This window comes from Falco naumanni, chromosome 7, assembly GCF_017639655.2.
Source record: "Falco naumanni isolate bFalNau1 chromosome 7, bFalNau1.pat, whole genome shotgun sequence".
Classification (NCBI taxonomy): domain Eukaryota; kingdom Metazoa; phylum Chordata; class Aves; order Falconiformes; family Falconidae; genus Falco; species Falco naumanni.
The window spans coordinates 40,597,850-40,619,839 of record NC_054060.1 but is presented as its reverse complement, the minus strand read 5'-3'; the positions used below and the strand labels follow the sequence as shown (position 1 = coordinate 40,619,839).

Sequence of the window (21,990 nt, the reverse complement as noted above, 5' to 3'; positions counted from 1 at the left end):
AAAGGCACAGGTCATCTTCTACATGATCCACCCAGCACTTGAAGGGCCAAATTTCTCTGAGCAATTCTTCCTTAAGTACAGTTACTTCAGCAATCTTTCCAGTGCCTCTAGTAACTCTCACTAGAGTATTGCGAGAGTTACTTACTTAATATTTGTAATGCACTACTGAGATCTTTTAAAGTTATTTTGCAAGTGCAGTGTCTTTTTGTTAGGATTATCCAATTATTTTGCCATGTTCCCCTAACATACTATTTTCTCTCTGCCAAGTCATGCTCCTTTTTTCCTGTTTTAAAAAACCTTCTTAAAATGTTTCTCACAACCACTCCCATGTTACACATTTTTTTAAACCCTACACTTACAGAACACAGGCTTTCAAATGCTTTCAATAGGTCTTGGACTCCCATATTCGTGTATTACTTGACTAGTTTCCAGAACCCTGTTCTTACAAAAATAAAAGTACAAAAATGATCCAGGAAATTCACATCACTCACCATTAGGGAGACCACTTTCAAATTATTGAAATACTTCAAACTTTTCATAATCCTTTCCATTTGGTTCTGGGTTTGAACATGAGAAAAAAAAAAAAAAAGGATCTAAAAAACTCACACTGGTCTGTGTCACATTTTATACAAATGCATGAGTGTGGAAGCAATTTTGGTTCTGGGAGTTGTATCTGAGATAATTTAATAACTTTTCATCTTCCCTGGATACTGTCAAGAGGGCTCTGAGAAGGAGCAGAGCTGGGAACTCTGACACAGCTGCCTCAGGCTGGAACAGAGGGTCAGTTGTTGGCACAGACCAGGGGCAAAGCACTGACCAGTGTCTTTCCAAAGCTGGATATTCTTGCTCTACTCCAGGAGGAGCTATTTTGAAGCATGTCACTAGTAGCTGATGCTTTACCAGCCAAAGGACTGAAAGCCTCCAGGGTAGCCACACCCACACAGAACTGAGTAAAACTACCTGAGTAGGCGCAGAAGCCCTCAAGGTTTCAAATAAAAGGTGTTGTTATTTCCAGCATAATCTTTTAGAAGCTCAAAACATTAATCCTGACAACTTGGCCATCTTCCAACACAGCCTCTTCCTGTGCTGTGTTCAGTGACTGTTTATGACAGTCAGCAATTGTTTGCCCTAATTAATGAGCTAGAGAATAAATAGTGTTTTTTTTTAATAAACACAGCCATATCCTAGTCACAAGCATCCCCTTCAACCAACAAATGCTAACATCATGAGCACATACAGCACTCATGCATATCATAACCATTTCCTTTCCCTTACAACACAATCCATAGGACACCTCTAGCTAATGCAAGACATTGTGCCACAACATGATCACACCCGACAATTCTCTATTTGATACAAAACACTGAAAAGCAGACATGTTCTGTACAGGTTAACTCTCAAAAAAGCCTAATTTTTTCCAACCATTTGTTTAAAGATTAATTTCAGGCTCTGGTGAGAGCCAGTGCATATGGCTATCTTTTTGCTTTCTAAGACTGCTGTGGAAAATATGTAATTCCCAGGTCTAAAAAGCCATTTCCTAAAAAAGGGACCAAAACTTTAAAATAGTTCTGTATCTGAATAGAATCATCATGTGCAAGTAAGGCAGACTTTGGTCCTAGGGCTATCTCCCCTTTTAGTATCAAGAATGACAGTAGAACTAACTACAGCATATTTTTTTATATACATTTTGATCTTCAAGTAATTTGGAAGTAAAAAGTATAGGTGAGGACTTGTAATTATCAATCTCTCCCCACTCCACACACTCCACACGCACACTTCTGCACTGCCAGGTCACTCTGGAAGACAGACTGGTCTACCATGATTCAATGAGATCATGTAAAATGCAGGTTTCAGTACTGCTCTAGAATTCCTTTTTACCAGCGAGCCACAGTAGTATTAGATGTCTGTCTGGTTTAGATTTTTATCTTCACTGCCCACATTATTGAGGTATCCAACAATCTTTAGAGCACTTATTCACTTAGCCCCCCTGGGGAGTAAGGCTGTCTCTATCCCTTTTAAAGATAACACCTCAGGTTCAAAGACACTTAGTTTCTTGCCTCTAGGCAATGAGGAAACACTTGAAAGGACAGTAAAAAACTGATAATTCAGTTAATAAGCACTGCAGAGAGTGACTTTCAAACTTTTCTAATATATACCCCTTCAACTGTCTCTACAGAGATTTAGTGACTTTAAACTTAATGACAAGAGGCTTCTTTTTCCTAGTTGCCATTCACAGACTCTTTAGTCTGGGAAGTCACAGGTTAAACACCTCTGCTCTACAATTTCAACATAGTTTCTTCAGAGCCAGGGAATCTGCTTTGGAAATTGCCCTGGAAAGGTACCTGCAGGCTTACCAGCAACCTACATCTGGTCAACTTGTGCCCAGCTGTTGAAGTTGTAGGCTGGGTTTCAGCTTTCCTCAGCTCCCTAAGAGTTTCACCATCAGCCAGCCAACAAAAAAGCACCGCAAGCCAACAGCATTAGTCTCACAGTCTCTGGAGACTAAAATTTATGTATTTAATTATCTTCCACTTGTCCTCTACAGACTGTACGATCCCTCCATACTGGGTGCCAGTCACAGCATTGATATATTGACTAATAAACCTCTGTGGTATCTGCCTCTTGGCTAGAGATCAGTGAACAATTCAGAGTGAATAATACATCTGATAAATTGTTCCTCTTTTGTGGGTCATATATTTTGTACAGATAATCTCATTTTCTCAAAGGTGTGGTTATTCCCAACTAGCTGCCAAATATATTCAGCAAATTAGTTTTGCTCCGTAGATTATTCCCAAGTAATTCTTCCTTGTGATTCTTAACACGCCAGCTGTGCTGCTTAATTTTGGTTTGGCATCACAACCCTGGTAAGAAATCGCCCATGTTCCCCGGCTGGCTGGCAGCAGCTCTCCCTGTTTGTGCGCAGTCTGTCACACAGCAGCTCCCGAGGGCCACTGTCATTACCAGGACCCCAATGTGTTAAGCCGCGCACACAGAGGGCTTTCACAGCACCCTGCGCTCGGAAGTGCCCTGCGGTTAAAAGGCTAATACCTCTGTCCCAAAGGGATTACAGGTGACACATCAGAAGAGGCTCAGCAATGAAAGCAAGGTGCCAGCGTGTACTCAGGGACACAGAGCGGTGGATGGAGAAGACAAGGCTGTTAGAGACCGCAGAGACTGTGTTTCCAGTGCTCTCTGCAAGCTGTGGTGGTTCCACCATCCAACATCCTCTGCCCAGCCCCTGAAGCCAGAGATACTCAGAAAGAGATCCTCAAGCCCTTCTAGAGCACATGGCCGCAACATGGGCTCTGCAGACGTGTTGGGACTCAGAAGTGTGTCTCACACCAGCAGAGAGGATGCATTGCACTGAACCTCCATCTGCCTTTGGGACACCTTAAGCTAAAAGCCCTGCAATTCCCTGGGGAATCAGTGTGAGAGAGGGGCATTTCCAAGCAAGGATCCATGCCAGAGGTGGGACAACTTGTCTTCTGCAGTCCTGAAGAGTCCTACAGTCCTACAAACCTGAAGAGTCTCCAAGTCTGTAACCTTTCCTCTTCCACACAACTGTTTCCATGTTTGTATGTAGGGTTTTTCTGCATATACAATTCCCTCCCACCCCTCTTACAAAACCAGTGTTAAAATCTTATTTGACCATCAGTCAAATGCCTCTGAGTAAGCAACTGTGTGCAACCTGGGAGCACACAATTTAAGCACACAGCTTTTAAACTAATGAACTTTTAAAGTCAAGTATTTACTAGAAATAAAGTCACTTGCCAGTACTTAACAAGTATGCTCCTTGCACAGTATCTTTCGCCCCCTTTAGAAGAACTGCTGAAGGACTGATTCCCCAAAACATAAGAGTTCTCAGATATATCTTTCAAAACATTATCACTAGGATGGTGCTAATGAGATATTTATATGGTGAAAGTGAGATTCATTGGAATTTAAAAAAGTAGTTAGGACAATGTTAATTTTAAATACTAAGTTGTTGATTGAAATAAGAATTTTTCTATGGGATCAAAGCACGTGATTATGCAAAAATTAGCAGATTTTAATCTGTATGGAACAAGAAGATCTGTTTATCTAAAGAGAAAAATGACTGCTGCAAGAACTAAACACTTGAAATGCTGTCAAAAACATACAGCATGGTAAGTACAGCTAAATCTAAACAGCCAGCAATCTGGAAATAATTTAAAGTAATATTTGCATTAATGATAATGCCAGACTTCATATTATATATATTGTATATATATATAATACAAAATGGCACTGGTTTGTGTTCAGACAAACCCATGGGTGAACAAGGCCTGCCTGTGTCCCAAACAAAATACACTACTGGAACTGCCAGCAGCCTCATCCCCGAGCTCAGAAACAAAGTAGACCACTGCAAAATGGTGGATTTAAATTAATTTTGAGTGAGTGAGAACATTTCTGGGATTGAATAAAACAGGCTGCTTTCTTATGACTCATTTTTGCCTGAGCTATTGCAGTTTCCATGTCTTCGTCACCCTCCCACTGTGCGTGCTGGCCAGGCACTGTGGGTTGAAGAGCAAGACCGCATCTCTGCTTTCAGCAGCCGCTGGAGTACAAGCACGCTTTCGGTTCTGTTCAGAGACCAGCATCGCCACAGCTCCAGCACTCTGACAGCCCAGGATTTCACAACAGGGATGAAGAACGCCTCCAAGATGAAGCAGCACTGCCTTTTCAGTAGTCTTTTTAGCCTGAGAACTGAAGCATCCTATAGTTTACAGACCTAAAAGGCATTTGAATCTCCTCCTACTGAGTTTAATCAAAACTGAAACAGAGTGAAGTGGCAGCAGGACCCAGCAGTAAGCCACGTTTGTCAGCAGTCCACCTCCAGTGAGGAGGACCAGAGAGTTATTTAAAGCTGTGGTCACAGATAATTAGTACTCTGAGCAGCAAGACTAAAGCCAATGTTTATTCTTCTCACTCTTACATCATTCAATTTTAATTACCTTTTAGAAATGTAATACTATACAGTGTTTTTTTTAATCCTGCAAACACCTGAAAAGATCAGGCAGTTCAGCTGTATTTAGACCCCAACGTGACCTCAGGGCCCACTTCTCAGCAACTTTGAAAATCCCACCCTAAATATTATGGGACGTATCTCTGAGGCTACTGGTTGCCAGAGAGCTAACACAAAGATACATTTAGAGCAACAGGGGTTTATATCAGCTAAGGATTTCAACACACACGCTGGCATATTTGACAAACATCACCTGACAGACGTGTCACAGCACTAAGGATTCTCAAACACTTGAAAGAGGGAAAAGGTGTAAAGATATAAATTCCTATAACCCAAGTAATATATAATTCTTCTACAAGGAGTAATATACATCATGGCACAAACCTAACTTTGCTCTAAAAGAAATTATAATCTTTCCTCAGTAGTCTCCAAAGCCATCTTTTAAAGATACTACACACTTGTATTTTAAAGGCACTTCATGCCCCTGGAATTTTCCCCCACTATCTTCCCTTTGAATTCATAGATCAGGGCTCAGCAGGTACCTTGCTTAAGGTTGATTCAGAGAACAGGAGAAGCAGGTTATCACCTTCCTGGAGGAATACACACCCAGCTCTGTGACAGGGGACCACTGCTAAACCACAGCACGAAAGAGCCTCCAATGACCACGTTTGGGCTCAACGAGCACAACACAAGCAACGGTGCTTGTGCAAACTATACTCCCTACTTAAAAAAAAAAAAAATACTGAATTTCTTTAAGCTCTTTTTAACTTACTGAGAACACCAAGCCATGTTTCAACAGTCATACATGGGAACTTAAACCCACGCTAATTAACAAACTTCAGGGAAGGGATCTCAGCACTCCCAATTTGGTGAACATTTTGGGGCTGCAAAAGCCGATATCATGTCTTGAGTGCCAGCAACGCTCCCAACAGACACCCTCTCTGTTAACCTCACTAGCTGCCCCTTTCCTCCAACCCTTGCAGTGAGCACCACAGTAGGCATATTTTTGCTGCTTTTTTCCTGCCTTACATGAAGGACTTCCCCATCCCAGCCTGTTGCTCACAAAACAGTTTATTGGGCCTTATTTTATTGCACAGGCTCTCGCCCCCGGATCCTCGCACCTTCTCTGCCAGCACCCTGTGGCACTGGCACCAAGCAGGTGGCAAGGTGCGGGCTTTATCTGGAGACAAGGGCGCAAATGGGCTCATCCTTGTGCCGGGCAGTGCCGGAGCCCTAAGTCACTGTCCTCCCACTAGTTTCTATTTCATTTTCATTATAAATCCAATCCTTGAGATTTCAAGGAACTTAATACCTTTGATGCTTTTCTCTCTCTGGCAAATTTAATGGAAAGTTGAAAACAAGTTCAAAAGTCATTAGGAGCCAAAAGATACAGACATGCTGCATGGTCATAGCCATCTCACTTCATTATTAAATAAAAGGAACAAACCTTGCAAAAATCTTACCAAAATCCTAGGAATTCTGGAAAAAAGGGCAGGTAAAAGTTTGTGGAGATTTCATCAAAGTTCCCTGATGGGTTTCCAGCACGGCAAGCACAGTCCAGGCTGGCCTCTGCTGGGCGTTATGACGGCGGTTTGGCACGGCTGGCAGCACGAGCAAGTCTGGCGCAAAGAGAAACTGGCAGCTTCCTCCGAGCTCACATCGAGGTAGCACAGGATTTCCTTTCTGCCTCCTAACACGTGGTGGGAGGGAAAGAGGGGATGACAACCTAAAGACATATCTGCCCAGGGGAAAAAAAAAACCAAACCAAACCAAAATCAAAAGAAAGAAAACCAGCACGGCATGCTGCCACTGTTTGAAAGGTAGGTAAGATTTAAATAGCAATAATCCCCAGAAACTATCTAGTTCAGGTCATTAGCTAACAAGCTGGTTAATTCCTGTAAGGATTAATGCTTGAAATTATTAGGGCTGACAGATGTTTGCTGAACAGGAATTAGTCCAGAATATGCATCATGAAAACCAGCAAGAGGTAGAAGTGCAGACAGGTACACATCAGTGCTGGGATTTTCAGAAATCATTAGCTCAAGCTCTAACGTAATTACAATTTACGGTCCTCTCCACTTTATCTTCCACTTCTTTTTTACTCTCAGCTCTCTAGAAGGAGATTCCCTTCACAAACTGACACACTAATCTAGATTCTGCTCTCAGTTACAACCATGCAATGTGAAAAAGAGGTTAGCCACTGTTTTCAGGCAACACCAGTGCTGCACAATTTGGCTGAATGAAATACACTTTGCAGATGTTAGCTGTCTCTTGTGATGGAGCACACGATGAATCTTCATTCCCGATTCCCAAAAGTTATTGGAAAATTTAAAGTAGCATTCTCCCTTAATTACGATCCCACTGGGTACACCTGCTGCTAGACATTTAGTGAAACCCACTGGTTTGGTCTAGCCACCCCCATCATTTGCATCATCCTAATGGTGTAAATTTAGAAAGCAAGTTTGTATCATCAACAATCTCTCTGGTTTTACAGTTGCTATGTATCACACTTCGTACTATACTACACTGAGCAGCATTTCTAGCACTACAATAGAAGGAGGGAAGGTGGGGAAATCAGTGAAAGCAAAACATGGAGAAAAAAGTTGGTTCAAATTCTACTTCCAAATTAGAAGTTACAGATACAAACAGGGATAAAACTATGAACCTCTCCACCCATTTCAGAATCGGGCAGCACAAGTGAACAGCATGGGGAAAAACTGAAGAGAGGAACACAGATGGGATGAAAACCTAGGTGGAAGACCAGCAGTGGAATAAAAACTGTTGATCAAGCTAACCCTGTGAAGTTACTAATACAAAGGATTAACTGAAGACCAGTAGCCTTGTGACCCCCATGTGCAATGGTGACCCCATTGCAGCCAAACACAGAATTTTGCCACCAATGGTGGAAAAAAACCAAGGGACAGGAAAGGAGGAACAACTTGGGAGTTAGCAATGCTGTCAGTACCTCTAGAGAAGGAACGGATATACCAGTTGTTTTCCAACCGTCTTGAGAGCATTTTGCTAACATGAATAATGCTTAGAAATGATAAGAACATCTCAAAACACATCAGCCTACAGTCTAAAATATACAATGCCTGGGGAAATGCAAACTGGAGGGCTGTCCATTTATCTGAAAGTCAAATCAGGGTTGTTTTAAGACTGTGCTGCTATATGAACAGTAGAGTATAAAATAGCTATAAATGAATCCCTTCACATGCTTTTCCCCTGTTCACTCACTCCTGTGGTAAAATTCCATAGTCACTGTAAATCTGCCATAGTCCTGTTTAAAAAAAAAAAAAATGAAAGAAAAAGGACTGAAACTACTAGTACTGAGGAAGCAGAGCTTATGTGGCTAACATCAATACGTATCAGCTTCTAAAAAAGTGGTCTCTTTGGGTAACTAACCTACAAAGCAAAGGAGCCCAGCAGCTACTGTGGTGAGTACAGCCAGCCCCAACCTACAGGCAGCAATAAAAGTATCAAACTAATGGTCAGAAACGCAGCACTCTCCCTAAAACTTTCAGTAAGTTAGTATTACAACATATTTTAAATATATAAATCCTAGATTACCGCTTGAGTATAATTCCCTTTAGACCAAATTTGATTCTACATTTTATCCACATTTTCAAAGGAAACTGCAGTTTCAGCAAAATATTCCAAATGTTCCCATGACATCTGACCTGCCATTCCCCTGTTTCCCATACAAAGAACACAATTTTCAGTTTCAGTGAGGGATGGGACAGTGTTTTCCCACTCTTCAGGCCAACTATCATTTCTGTTGTCGCAGAGGAAAGCATTTCAATGGCCCCTTCTTTAGCCTGACATCTCTATGTTCAAATATGGATTCAATTACATCTCTAAGAAAACCAGCCAGGTGATCTTAGATTACCTGACAGTCTGTAGGCACTGCAAAGCAAACATATTTCTGCAAACCCAGTGCAGCCCACGGAGATACACGACTACACTGCCCCATCAATTAACCTACTGTACTTAAATGATACTCTGGATAGACTGGGCTCATTGCCCACTAGTCATCTGCATCTTTGAACAGACAGTGATCTACCAGGTCACTAACTGTTTAGGAGACAGAAGTTGTCACCCCAGTAGGGTTACATGGGCTATAAATTATAAAGCATTATCTGAGCTCTGACAAAGAGCTATGAAAGCCCTCAAGTAGGAAACAGAGCAGCAGAATAAAAAATTTTCTTCCAAGAAAGCTATTACAACTGTGTTATATAGTCTTACGATTCTGTAGAGGCCCAGGTCCTACCACCATGCTGCAGGACGCACATGTAGAGCAGCAGTGGCATGTCCAATTTGCTGAGGTTATTGCTGAGGCAGAAGAGGCAGAATATGGATACAGACAGACGGGACACACATAGTCAGCATGAAAAGCCACCGGCATAGCTGCCAAACCATGGTCAAATTTCCATAGACACTGCAGCAAAAGAGTTTTAAGGAGGAATCAGAGAGGTGGTCATGACATGGATTTGGGAAGGATTACATGTGAGGACAAGACTGGGAGAAAAAGCATGGAAGTGCCAAGGTGAAAGTCTGCCAAGCATTAGTGGAGGTTGGTATCATAGACTGCCAAAGGTGGAAGCTGCTCTCTTGGTAACAGATGAAATACAGCTTGAGGATGTATGGGAATCAAAATATCCATCTTCTGGGGAAGATCGTTTTTCTAACTATATTTAATTCCAAATTAGAATAACATTGGTACAAAAGGACTGTCCATGCAATTCCTACTCCCCAAAGAATCTGGTTTGGAATGGCTGTGAAAGGATTTTTCAACAAAGGAACACCCATGTAAAGCATTCAGGTTGTCCTAAGTACTGGGTACTGGGCTTGGAGGTACTGGCAGGGGTGGCACAGAGGGGTGTCAAGTTCTTGGTCTCTCTGGTACAATTTCACTCTGTGTAAATAATGAATCATTATGCAGAACCTAATCATTAGGCACAGCCTAATGATTCAGGTGTCTCACCTGCAAGATGAGCATCTGAAAGATCAGGCTGAGGTAGTCATTATGCACTGTCCCACTCAACAAGAAAAAAAATGGTTTGACTTTACCAGTTAGCATTCAAAAAAAAAAAACCCAAAACCAAAAAAAAAAAACCAACCAAAAAACCACCCCACTACCCCACCACCCCCAAAACCAAACCCTGAAAAATGTCAGATCTGATTTGCGCAAGACTAAAAGAACTGAGATGTGGGTTAGCTGCTGCTATACTTGCTTAACTGAAGAAAACACCTTTTGCAAATCCCCAAAATAAGGTGTAACCTGCCAGTAGCAATAACCTAAAAGTGCTTCGTAAATACCAGAGTGATAGATGACACGAGAAGGGCACACTATAGAAAACAATTACACGTGGAACACTGAAGCAGCCTGTTAACACCCAGGTAAATTCCTCAGCACTGACTAACTACAACTATTCAACACTAGCAGGGCTTTATTAAAAAAAAAAAATAAAAAAACTGTGGCATTTAAAGTATTAGGATTAAATGTATTCATGTAATTACTTACAAAAATGTTTTTTATAAGCACTTTCAGCTCTTTCATCAGACAGCAAATGCTACTTCGCCCTACAGACCAGAATGACAGTACCAGCCCTCCTCCATGGTTATGTATTCTCAAAATACACAACAGCTGGACAAGCAAACAGGGGAGAGGAGAAATAAAAGTAATGCTGAAGGCAAGAGTATCCTTCAGGTTGCTGGTAGCCCCATCCCAAGCTATGTAACTGCCATCAGGTGGTTATGGTGTAGAAGCATCATGACAAGAGACACCTCTAAGGGAGTGCCTGAAGAAGGCGTATTTTGTAAATGGACAAAAAATGTTCCTACTCACATTCCATGGCACTGGAGAAGGTACCTTGCACTGTAGGCGAAACAGGGGTGTCCACAGCAAGATCTAGGCTGGTGCACAGTGATGAAAGCTAGCCGTACCTCAGGCAGCGGTGGGGTGGCACAACTGTTGTTGCCCCATGCAACCCAGGATGCAGGCGGTTGCCAGGCAACGCCAGGGACACACTCCTGCTCCCTCACCTCCTGACAGTAACTCCCTCTTACCGCTTTACCATCACTCTCTTTCCTCCTTCTTCTTTGTCTCCCTGGTTATTAATTTATTGATCCTACACTTACCCATGAGCTTCTCTCGGGGCAGGGAACAATCATTTTGGGGCTTTCCATAACGGGGCCATTTTTCTGACAAGGACTTTTAGATCTGGACCAAGAGCTCAGTGCCAATGGCATTGCTTTACAACTGAAGTGCTTCAGAGGAAAAGCAGTCATACCTGGGGTTGGATTTGAGAAAATCTGGGTAAAGAAACTAATTCTACACCAAAACTGTCTTAAAATAATTAAGTTGTAACTAGGGAACAAGGATGTGAGAGGAGGGGGAAAACATTCTAGAAGACAGGAATTTATCTTGTAGGGGAAAAAAAAATCCAAAACAGAGAAGTTTGAAATTTTTTCCTTTCTTTCAGATTGAAGAAATTTTCTGTAGATTGGTATTTCACACCAGCAGCATGCGCCCACTGACAGAACAACTAATGGCAGGTCTATAATCTGAGAATACATGGGGAAATCCCTGGCTCCAGTGAAGCCACAGGCAATATCATCACAGAGCCAAGATTTCCACCCTCACTCCTGTGGACTTAAAAGACAAGGTAACAAGAAAATTTTTCCTTCGGAGCTCTCTTTATCTGGAGATCTAAATTAACCCCAGTGCTTCTCTGGTGTTTTCTGAGCTAGCGTTATTAACTGTGTGCTTCACACCAAGCCTGTGCTTAACCCGCTGCAGCTATAGACCAATTCTGCTGACTTACATAAGAAACATCACCTACTTTTGCCAACCACTGTCACCTGCCATTCATACAACCACTACCACGTTCCCACGGAGACTCAAGACTGCTCATGCAAAGAGATTTCTCCATTAAGAAAAGATCAGTCATCTAAGTTAAAGGAAATGCACTGCCCGGGGAAGAACTGACAGCTCCAAAGACTGGTTTCTTTTACTTACAGAATCTTTAAGGCAGGGGCACATATCCTCACATGACCCTGCCTTTCCCTCTAACTGACTTGAAAACACAGTGGGTACATCAGTGCCTGTACACTTCCCACCTTCAGCTTCCCTGAACCTCTTCAGGCTGTACAGACAACGGGGTACAAAGCCTGGATAAAGACCAGTGGTTACATCTCTTAAATTTCTGCTCGGATTGCCCCATCATAATGGCAGGAAAACAAAAGACAAGCCTGCTTTGATTCATGTATCACTTCCGTGTAAGGTTGAGAGAAAAGTTTTTGTTTCTCCACAAAAGTGGAGAGAAAAAAAAGTAACCCCTACACTTTTTTCACAGCTTACCCTCTTAATTACTGTTGTGTCAGTCCAGCTGAGTGAGTAGGTGAGTCAGTGTGTGAGAATCTCATATAGTAAAAGTTCCAGTCTTGTTGGTTTTTAAATAAACCCAAATATCCAGATACACTATGAGTGGTTTACTCTGTCTCACCTGTGACACCCTCCAACCTGGTACCTACAATGCAGCTGCCACACACATCAAGCATACCCTGTAAGATGGGATGTTAGTAGTGTCCTCACTTCACAGATGGAGACAGTGGTGCTCTCAGCAGCATCTATTTTTCAAGCATAGCCTCTGACAAGACAGTGCCAGACTCAACAACACATGAAGCACTCAACATCACTGGTGCCATTTTAAACCTCTGACTGTACACACTCCTTCAGCATCATAGACCAAACCTATGACAGGCAAAGCTGCATCGGGGGGGGTTTAGACTGGACATTAGGAAGTATTTCTTTACTGAGAGGATGGTCAAACACTGGTACGGGTTTCCTAGAGCGGTGGTTGATGCCCCAAACCTGTCAGTGTTTAAGAGGCATTTGGACAGTGCCCTTAATAACATGCTTTAACTTTTGGCCAGTCCTGAAAGTGGTCAGGCAGTTGGACTAGGTGATTGTTGTAGGTCCCTTCCAGCTGAAATAGTATATTCTATTATTACCATCATTATCAGCTGCAAGGGGAGCAGTATGTATCCTTATGTAAAGTGTTTCTACGATTCCCCGGTGACAGGCACTATATCTACTAAATATAACAACAGTAAGTCCCCCAGCAAGAGCTATCCCACATGGGCCTCTCATTCATCTTGCACTCCCAAGTATTACTGCCACCTTTCTGAAAAGGCTTTCCGCATAGCACAACTGTAACAACAATTATTTCACCCTTTAATAACACTAAAGAACTACTAATCAAGAACAAAACAAGCAAGCCACAGCTTGATATCTGTATTCCAAGCAATTACAATCTCATGGTTTTCCTTGTTTCTGGCTATCCCCTTCAGTTTCTTTCAGTATGTTATTTCATAAAGTTCAGCGAAATCCCAAGGCTGAGACTGCCACTTAATCCCCAGCCCAATACATTCAAAGTAGAAATTCCCTTGAAGTCCTTTGATATGAAGAACTTCATATCAAGCCCATGTCCTCTGAACAGAAAGAAGATGCTTGTACCAACAGAGACATGAAAAGTCAGTTCTTCCAAAGGGAAACAAGTAAGTCCACATCATCTTTAAAATTAATGCATTTTTTCTTGGAATACAATTAAGCTGTGTGCACAGACAGAGACATCAAAGATTGCTTATTAACCAGACATATGGTATCAACGAGAATTCCCTTCCCCGTCAGATCTGACATCTTTATCTCAACATTGAGGTGGGGCCACTTCAGATAGCTGAAGTTAAATACCCCAGGGCTCACAACTCCTTGAGTCATTTTTTTATGTACAGGAAATTCCATCCTGTGATTCAATTTATTAACAATACAGAAACATATCATGATAAGCAACAGCTCACGCAATGTCTATCAGATAGCATGTTTACTGCTTGTCATGCCTTCACCTAGTCGCAAGTCAGGATGTGGCAGAGTCACCAATTCTCATGGAAGGCAAGGACCAGCTTGAAGCTCAGCTCCAGAGAAGAGTGTGTAAGGAGAGATGCTTACGGAAGGCTCTCCCCTTTCATTTAAAAAGACTCTGTTTCTTTAAAACTCTGACTGTTGTGTCCTAAACAGTCAAACACTAGAGAACAAACAAGAAAAGTAAATCTTCAAACAAAAGAACAAAATTCTATTTAAGTCGATGTTGACAATAGTGGAGCTGGTCCTGGAAGAACCGTTACAAGAAAATTCTGCCCTCCTAAATGCATATGCCAATATCAGCTGCAGGCAATGGAATTACATTTCAGACCAAAACTTCAGCAAATTTCAAGGATGTGTAGTTTGGGGCTTAACATTAAACAGTATCAAGCTGAGTTTTGAATTTTAAACACTGAGTTCTAAACACTTTTCAGTTTTTCTCCTATCATTTCAGAGTACTTTTATTTAATCAATATTAACTAAAGGCACAAATCCTGCCATTCACTTGTTTTCAGAGCAGACCCACATGATCAAAAAAGACCCTGAACACCAGCTTTGCATTTTTCAATTTCACAGAATTGCAGTGAAGTGAAGCCTGAGAAAGCTGAGACATTACTGACCACCAGTAGGCACTACCTTAAGAGGTATCTTCCCTGAAGAATAAAAGTATTCCACAACTTACACCTCCAAAGACAGCAGGAAGGTTTTTAGCCAGACTCAGAGAGGTATTTGGGAACCTGGTATTTATTCCTGTTGATCTGAGATGCCTGGATATCTTTGTCTTCATATAACTGTGCCAAGTAAAGAAACTCCCTTGCTAGTTACACCCCCTGTTAACATCCCTGGAGCTCAAGAATTTTTTCCTGTTACCATGTGGCTTTTTCCTTTCACATGCCTGAATTGCCAGGGTTCACACTTACCCCACAATCCTTAAGTGGACATGTACAACACACTTGTAAAGGGACCCTTTCTAAGGACATCATCGCACCTGTATATATGATAGAACAAGTTTGCCAGGACAAGTCATAGCTGCACCACAAAATCCCATCTAGAGTTGACAAGGACTAACAGTTAAAAATAACCCAAACAAAACCAAATATCCAGTATCTTGTCATTGCTACAAATGATCTGTTATTTGCCCTACCAGCTGAATCAAGGAATACATTATTCTGTGTCAGGATGAGGATCATGACTTTTGGTTGGTTTCAAGGGAATTATGCTTATATGATGACATTCAATAGGTCTTGAAACTGTTGGCCACTTTTTAAAAAATAAAATAGCTCTAAAGACACTAGCTGAGATCATAGCCCTTCTGTACTTGATGCACTTGCGCAAATGTGTGCCTGGCAGAACAAAGATAGGAGCTGTGCCTTGGAGATGCAGAGGCATAAAAACAAAGCGCTTTGTGACCAGCACAACTGAGGAAATCAGATCTCCTACAGAACCGTGTTCCTCGGTTGATTAAATATATACACTGAACTGTACTAAAATCTTCTGTTTCGATGTTCAAAACACAATGTATCCAATCACAGTTATTTATCTTTCAAGTTTTGAGGGAGATGCTAGTTCAGAGGTGTTCACCCAGAAAATCCTTCTCCAAATTCATCTACACCAAATATCTTACTGTGAAATGGAGGCAGTCACTTACAAATCTATCACTCAGTCACTAAGCTAAAAACTGGAGAAAACTGGCAAGTGTCTGACTCTAGACCTGCTTTTCTGTGTTGGTCTGTTTCGACAAAATTTGCAAGAACTTAATTACCTTGGAGCTGTTCTGTTTGTGTCACAGTAGGTTGAAACGGGGAAATGGCAATACAATATTATTTAAGGGAAAATACCAAGATGCATGTGTATACACGTATTGAGGAATAGCATACACCTCGTTTCCAACAGATGCTATGCTAAAGAATGAAGGCTAGTTATCTTTTTGAAGCTGTGGTGCAGATGCTAAGTCTGGAGCACCCCCTCAAGCAGTGGCACTGCTCTTCAAAGTCATGTGGATGCAGGTGCAGCCGCATCCTGAGGCCAAGCATCCACAAGTGTATACATTTGTTTTTAGTATGGTTTGGGAGCCACAGATAACTGGAGGGGCACAGGAAAACGGTTTACACAAGAGGAAAAGCTAGACACTTGTTTTCAACGAGGTCAGTTCACGAAGGCCACGCAGAGGACATACGTACCACAAACAGACCTGGAAGCACAGTAAAAGTCTTGCCCAGGATGGGAGGGGAAGGAGAAGCAGTGAAATATGTGGCTGAAGGAACAAACTGGAACTATCAGAAGAACGAATACAAGAGGCAAAGACCACAGTACCGCACCCCCAATGGCAGCTAATTCTGCCTTCCTTAGGAATTTGAGAGGACTCCGGATCTGATGATTCAACGTAGAACATGAAAACCAGCACTGGCTGTAAGGGAAAGCTGTTTTTATAGACAGCCCATCAGCTTTGTCAGGCTCCACTTCCTGACAGCTAGTTTGTAGTGAACAATGTTCCTGTGACTCACCAAAAGATGTTTGCTTCTTGTTGAAATAAAAGTCGCCACGGGACTCACTGCAGCAAGTCACATTTCCTTGAGATCCAACTGGCTCACACACTTGGCAGGCCCAGAGACTGTGCCAAGCTGATGTGCATTTCAACAACCCACAGATTTGAGACACTTTTAGAAAAAGATGGAAAACACTTGAAGGCAACCAATCAGCTTCTAAAGTTTTGTTGCATTTTTAAAATTCTTTCCCCAGAAAACAACCACTGCGTACAAAGATTTGCAAATGGCATGCAGCATGCTAAGGGCTTAAAAGTGACATCCAAAAGTAGCAGCAAGGAGCTGATAAGAGTAGCATAGCGATATTATTTTTCCTTAATGATTTAAGATAGCCAGGCCTAGATTTGAGGCAAAGGAGAAGGCAGGCATCCTGCTCTGGTGAACTTGCAAAAGAAAGCAGTGTCTTACAACCATCATTTTCACAATTAATCGTCATACACATTCATAATTCCTGCAGATTTCAGTCTGTTAACCTATCCAAGTAGACCTATTTCTAGGAATAAAATTTTCCTGGACAAAGACCTAAATTCACACAGGTCAAACCAATAAGGCTTTGGGAATAAAAGAGATGGCAGAAGCCACTGTATGAGAAACCGACACCTTACTACACACTGGAGCAGGGGTGTTTACATACAGGTGTTGCACAGAATCTAAAACTGAGGGTAGGGGCTGTTAGGGAAGGACTGGGAAACCTAACTGTTCAGGAAGAAAAAGGGAGACAAGCTCAGAGCTGCTTACGGGGAATCGGAGCCAAGCTAGAGTATATTTACAGTCCTTAAGGGGATAGCGGTGGGGTAGGAGAGAACCGAGGAGTTTGCGAACTGCGGTAGCGTCCTGGCAGCGGGGACCTAGAGCTGAAGAAATGTGACAGTAGTGCTGAGCAACCGGCTTCGGCAAGAGCCTGACAGCGGGGCAGGAAAAGTTGCGGAACGGCGCCGAGCGCTCCCACCAGGCTGCTACTCGCTCGCAGACGCGGTTTTTATAAAGAAGTGAAATAAAAGCTTAGCGCGCGTTATTTAGGGAGGTGCGCTGCCATTGCTGCGGCTACGTTACGGTACGTATCGGTACGTAGGGAGCTCCCATACCGCCCGGGGATCGGCGCTGCCTCCGCTCCTGCTCCGCGGCTCCGGCCGTGCCCGACGCAACCACTCCCCGCAGGGCAGCCCGCAGGCGTGCGGCGGGGCGGCCCGCTCGGGGACACGGCAAGGCGCGGGCCGGGGCCGGGCGCCCGCTGCCTGGGCGGCTTTTCACCCCGCCGCGCCGGTCCCGGGGCCGGGCGGTGCGGGCCGGGGCGGGGGGGCAGCGCCGAGCAACAGGAGGCGGGTCTGGGCGCCGGGCGGGCTGTCAGTGAGCCCAGCCGAGCCGAGCCTGCGCTGCGCCGCCCGCCCGCCCGTCCGCCCGCCCGCCCGTCCTCCCTCCCTCCCCGGCGGGACAGGACGGGACGGGACAGGACGCCGCAGTCCCAAGGCGCCGCCGCCTCACCGTTATTGCCCCCCAGCTTCCCCAGCACCGGCAACAGGCCCCGAGCGGCGCCCCCGGCAGCGCTGTAGGCCCGCGCCCCACTCACCGCCGCCGGCCTGTCTCCCGCGGGCAGTCCGAGGGGCCGCGGGTCTCTGTGCCCCCTGCGCTGTCGCCGCCGCTCGCTCGGGCGTTCACCCACCCTCGGCGGGGCTGCCTAGCAACGGCCCCGCGGCTCCAGGGGCTGCGCGGAGGGCCCGCCCTCGCCGCCGCGGCCCGGCCCGGCGGGCGGTGTTATGTAACCCGCGCCGCGGCCGGCGCCGTCCCGCCCTGCGAGGAGCCGCCGTGAGAGGAGCCCCACCGCGGGGCCGCCGCGTCCCGTCCCTGCCCGGGAGCTGGGGCCGGGCTGGGCCGGCCGGCGGGGCGGCCCGGGCCGCTGCAGGCTGTCCTTGCGCGGCGGCCGGCGGGTGGCCACGGGCACCGGGTGGGCACCAGCCCTCTGCCAGTAAAACGCGCTGGGAGAGCAGGAGCCGAGTGTTCCCGGGCATGTTCCTTAACGTTCCTGTGTAACGCCCAGAACGCGGGGCGCAGCTGCATTTCAGCCGTTGTACGCCAGTGAAAGGGCCCCAGCTCATCCAGTTAGTACGAACGGGAATTCATTCGGATGCATGGAGTGTTGTAACTGACATTTTTAGCGAAAAAAATAAACTAAAACCCACTAAGAACTTCGGAAACAAAACCCATTTCTACTGTAGCCTGATTCAGCCAATTCTTTCCTCTGTAACCAATCCAAGCAAAAAGTCTACAAATACTCCCGTTATTGTGGAAAAATCGGTTGGAAGCAAAAGCAGCAGCAGCGGCGGTGTGTTGCCAGCCACAGCATCGGTTCTGTCGCCCAGTGAGAGAAGCCAGAGCTGTCAACATCTTGTGCTCCATCTGTGGCATCAGAAAGTTATAATCACAGGAAAGCCATTGCGCTGAGCCACGGGGAGGGAAGGAGGAAAGCACAAACAGCTTCTTCGTAATTGAATAGTAATATAACGTAAACAAACTGAATGAGCATGTGAAGAAGTCTATTTCAAAAGGCGCAAAAACTTCCTCTTTGGCATAGGTTATATTGCTGCCCTCTGCTGCTGGGAACTCGTGCGGTTCATCTGCCTAACGAGCAGAAAAACAGACTATTTGTGATAAAAGTCTCTGACCACACATAATAGCACCACAGCCAAGAGCCCCTGAGATATGTAGCTCAGAAGTGAAGAGAGGGTGAGCTGCCGGTGCCTGCCAGCGGCCGGGGATGACAGCTCTTCACCTTCTGATGGTGGCTGGGGTAGGTGGTTGGGCTGGTTACACGCGTGTCAGGCTCCATCAGCCCGGGGAGCCTCCATGGGCTCACTCCTGCCTGCAGCCACGTATTCGAGGTGATCTGCCATTCATGTGCCAACACAGCCTTCACTGGAATAGCTCTGTACTTAAATTGCTCCCAAACCATCAGGAATCGCCATCCCTCACCAGCAGTGGAAAAGGAAAACAGAAATTTTCTTAACTTAATTGCAAAGAGTGTACTTTTATAGTTCGTTCTGACCTTGAAGTTCTAAATGCCCACGGTGGGTCCTGTAGTGGCACAGTCTGGGGTGAGTGTGACCTTCTAAGTTGTCAATGAGAGGGAAACTGAACGCTGTAAACTCCCTCTGTTTGTGGACAAGCCTATCATCTAACTTGGAAAATCTCACTTATTTAATACCATGTTTTGCCAGACTATTTACTTGGAGCAAAGTTTATATCACCAGCGTGTAAAACTGAATATATGCCTACACAACTGCTCTTGCCCCATAGTAATTCAGAGCTGATTATCTCTTAATGACCCTTGGAATAGTGTGAGGAACTGGATACAACCCAAAAGGGTTGGACTCCAAAGGACTGTGTGCAGAATAGGTACATGATAGAGAATAGAAAATCTCATCTTTGAATTTGTGTTGGGGAAAACTGGCTCAATCATCATAAGCAGCCCCCACTGGCAGCGATTAATTCCCTGTGTTATGAAATCACCCCCTAGGAAACTGCTTTGTACACCTAGACCTTTTAAGGCCAAAATAAAAACAGCCCCTTGTGTTCAGAAAGCTTGCTCGTGTTGGACAATGCATCACTATCTAAAAACTGCTTGCACAAAGTTCCTCTTCTGCGTCTCCCTATGTGGAGGCTTTCATGGCTCTGATTTTACTACCTCAAAAAGCTTCGTACATGCTGAGTTAGAAAAAACAATATACACAGGCAAACAGCCAGTATTAAGTCAATGAGCATTCAGTGCATTACCCAAACAATATAAAGCTACCCACACACCACACCTAAACAACAGAGAAGTTAGAATGACTGCAAGCAGTGTGGAAGGGTGGAGGAACTTCTGAAAAGGAAAGAACAGCAGCTCTAGCTCTTTCCTTGGAAGAAAGGAATGTATTTTTAGAAGCAGTGGGCTCAGTCTCTAAACCAAACCACGAGTATTTGTCAGTGAATACACAGCATTTTCAGATGCTTCCTGTGATGAGCAGAATACCCCAGAGACCAGGTGGAAATCACCACATACTGCAAAAGTAACAATGGTGTTGGCATGGCTTACTCCACAGGAGGACTTGCACGACATCTTAGGGCAACAGAGCAGCACTTACAATGCTGCAGGCTAGCTGCTCTCTTATTAGTGTAACACACCTATTTATTCATGCTCCTAACTGATGACAAACAAGTACTACAAGATATTAAGATGCTTCCCTTTATGTTTGCTTACGTACAGCAATGTAAAATTGTTATGCAAATAATGAGTCAAATGGCAGTCTTGGGGTGGGAGGATCTGCATTTGCTGACAGAGTAACATTTGCCTGCAACATGCCATATGTCTTTGGCATGACAGGTTTCAACATTGTGCTTCTCAGGGTTTGTTTGGTGGTGTTTTACAGCTACCAGAAGCTGCACATTGCTTGACAGAAAGCTTTTGTGGGTGACGGTGACAGTTGCTACAGAAGATCTCCCTCCCCCGTTGGTGAGGAACCAAGAGCCATAAACTCTTAACTGCTAATGGCACAACAGCCCATCTTCAGGAGCACTCGGGCAAGGAGCACAGCAGTAAACCAGGCTAACTTCCTGTCCTGTACTCATGTGGAGATCATCCAGACTTAACCCAGCATTTCACATTCTCTGTGCTGCATATTTTGGAATTTAATTTTTGTCTATTTCAATTCCATGTCCTGAGCACAGACTGACTACCTCTGCAGGAAAGTGCAGCTTTGTGCTACAGCATCAGTTCTCACACACCTGGATCAAATACTCTCCCATAGTTAAGCACTTACTGCTCACCAGAGTTCCAGCTCATGGGCAGACTTGGATATTTCAAGTACACTTGAAATTTAAGCACAGATTCTACAAGACAGATTCCAAATTAATTGGTTTTTTGATTTCTCGTGCAAGTATACTTCCATGTAAACAGAAAAGTAATAGTTAGTGCTCCTTATTCATTAGGTTTTAAATTTGGAATTTTAGCTCAGACTTAAGGTAGCAACTACCACAGAAGACTGCAGTCAAATGAAGTTTGCATAATGTTAAATACAGGAGCTGTTAACAACATCCATTAAATCAACTGTTGTAAACCAAGCCCTTTACGCCCATATACCCTTCAGAGAATAGGAGCCTTCAGCACACAGGGTATTTAAATCTGGACTTACTACTCCCAATATTGCCCCCAGAACTGCAGTAAGCGGATGCAATTAGGAACAAAGGAAACTTGTTTCAAGTTTTCTATTAGGAGCAAGATACTGCCAAAGAAGCCTCAGATCTCTGCAGCTTCTGCAACTGATAGAAGCAAGCCTAACAGTGAGAAGTATGCAGGAGCAAGGTTAGAAGACAAAAACCAACACAAGTCCACTGAATTTGAAGAGAGTAAAGCCAGTATAAACCAGCTGAGGCACTGCTTCAGGGGAATGTGAAGCTCAAGGGCAGCCTTAGCTGCGGAGATCACAAAACGGTGGAGTCCAAGATCCTTAGGGCAGCAAGGAGGGCGCACTGCAAGCTTGCTACCCTGGACATCAGGAGAGCAGACT

The 21,990-nt window shown here is 44.2% G+C and overlaps 1 protein-coding gene across 6 annotated transcripts in view; it reads right to left on the bottom strand.

Annotated features, from left to right (window-relative positions):
• SYNE3 (spectrin repeat containing nuclear envelope family member 3) overlaps positions 1 to 21,990 on the bottom strand; it is an 86,398-nt gene that overhangs the window by 55,718 nt on the left and 8,690 nt on the right. Inside the window, exons 1-2 of one of the 6 annotated variants that reach the window (XM_040602384.1) lie at positions 18,018 to 18,096; positions 16,412 to 16,564 (exon numbers count right to left, since the gene is read on the bottom strand). The exons of 1 other annotated variant lie outside the window; for it this stretch is intronic. The gene's annotated coding sequence lies outside the window, so the exon portion shown is untranslated. Of the gene's footprint in view, positions 1 to 6,447; positions 6,723 to 16,411; positions 16,565 to 17,535; positions 17,633 to 18,017; positions 18,156 to 21,990 lie in introns of those variants that run through there. 4 more of the 6 variants (XM_040602383.1, XM_040602379.1, XM_040602380.1 and 1 more) reach the window with 4 other exon arrangements.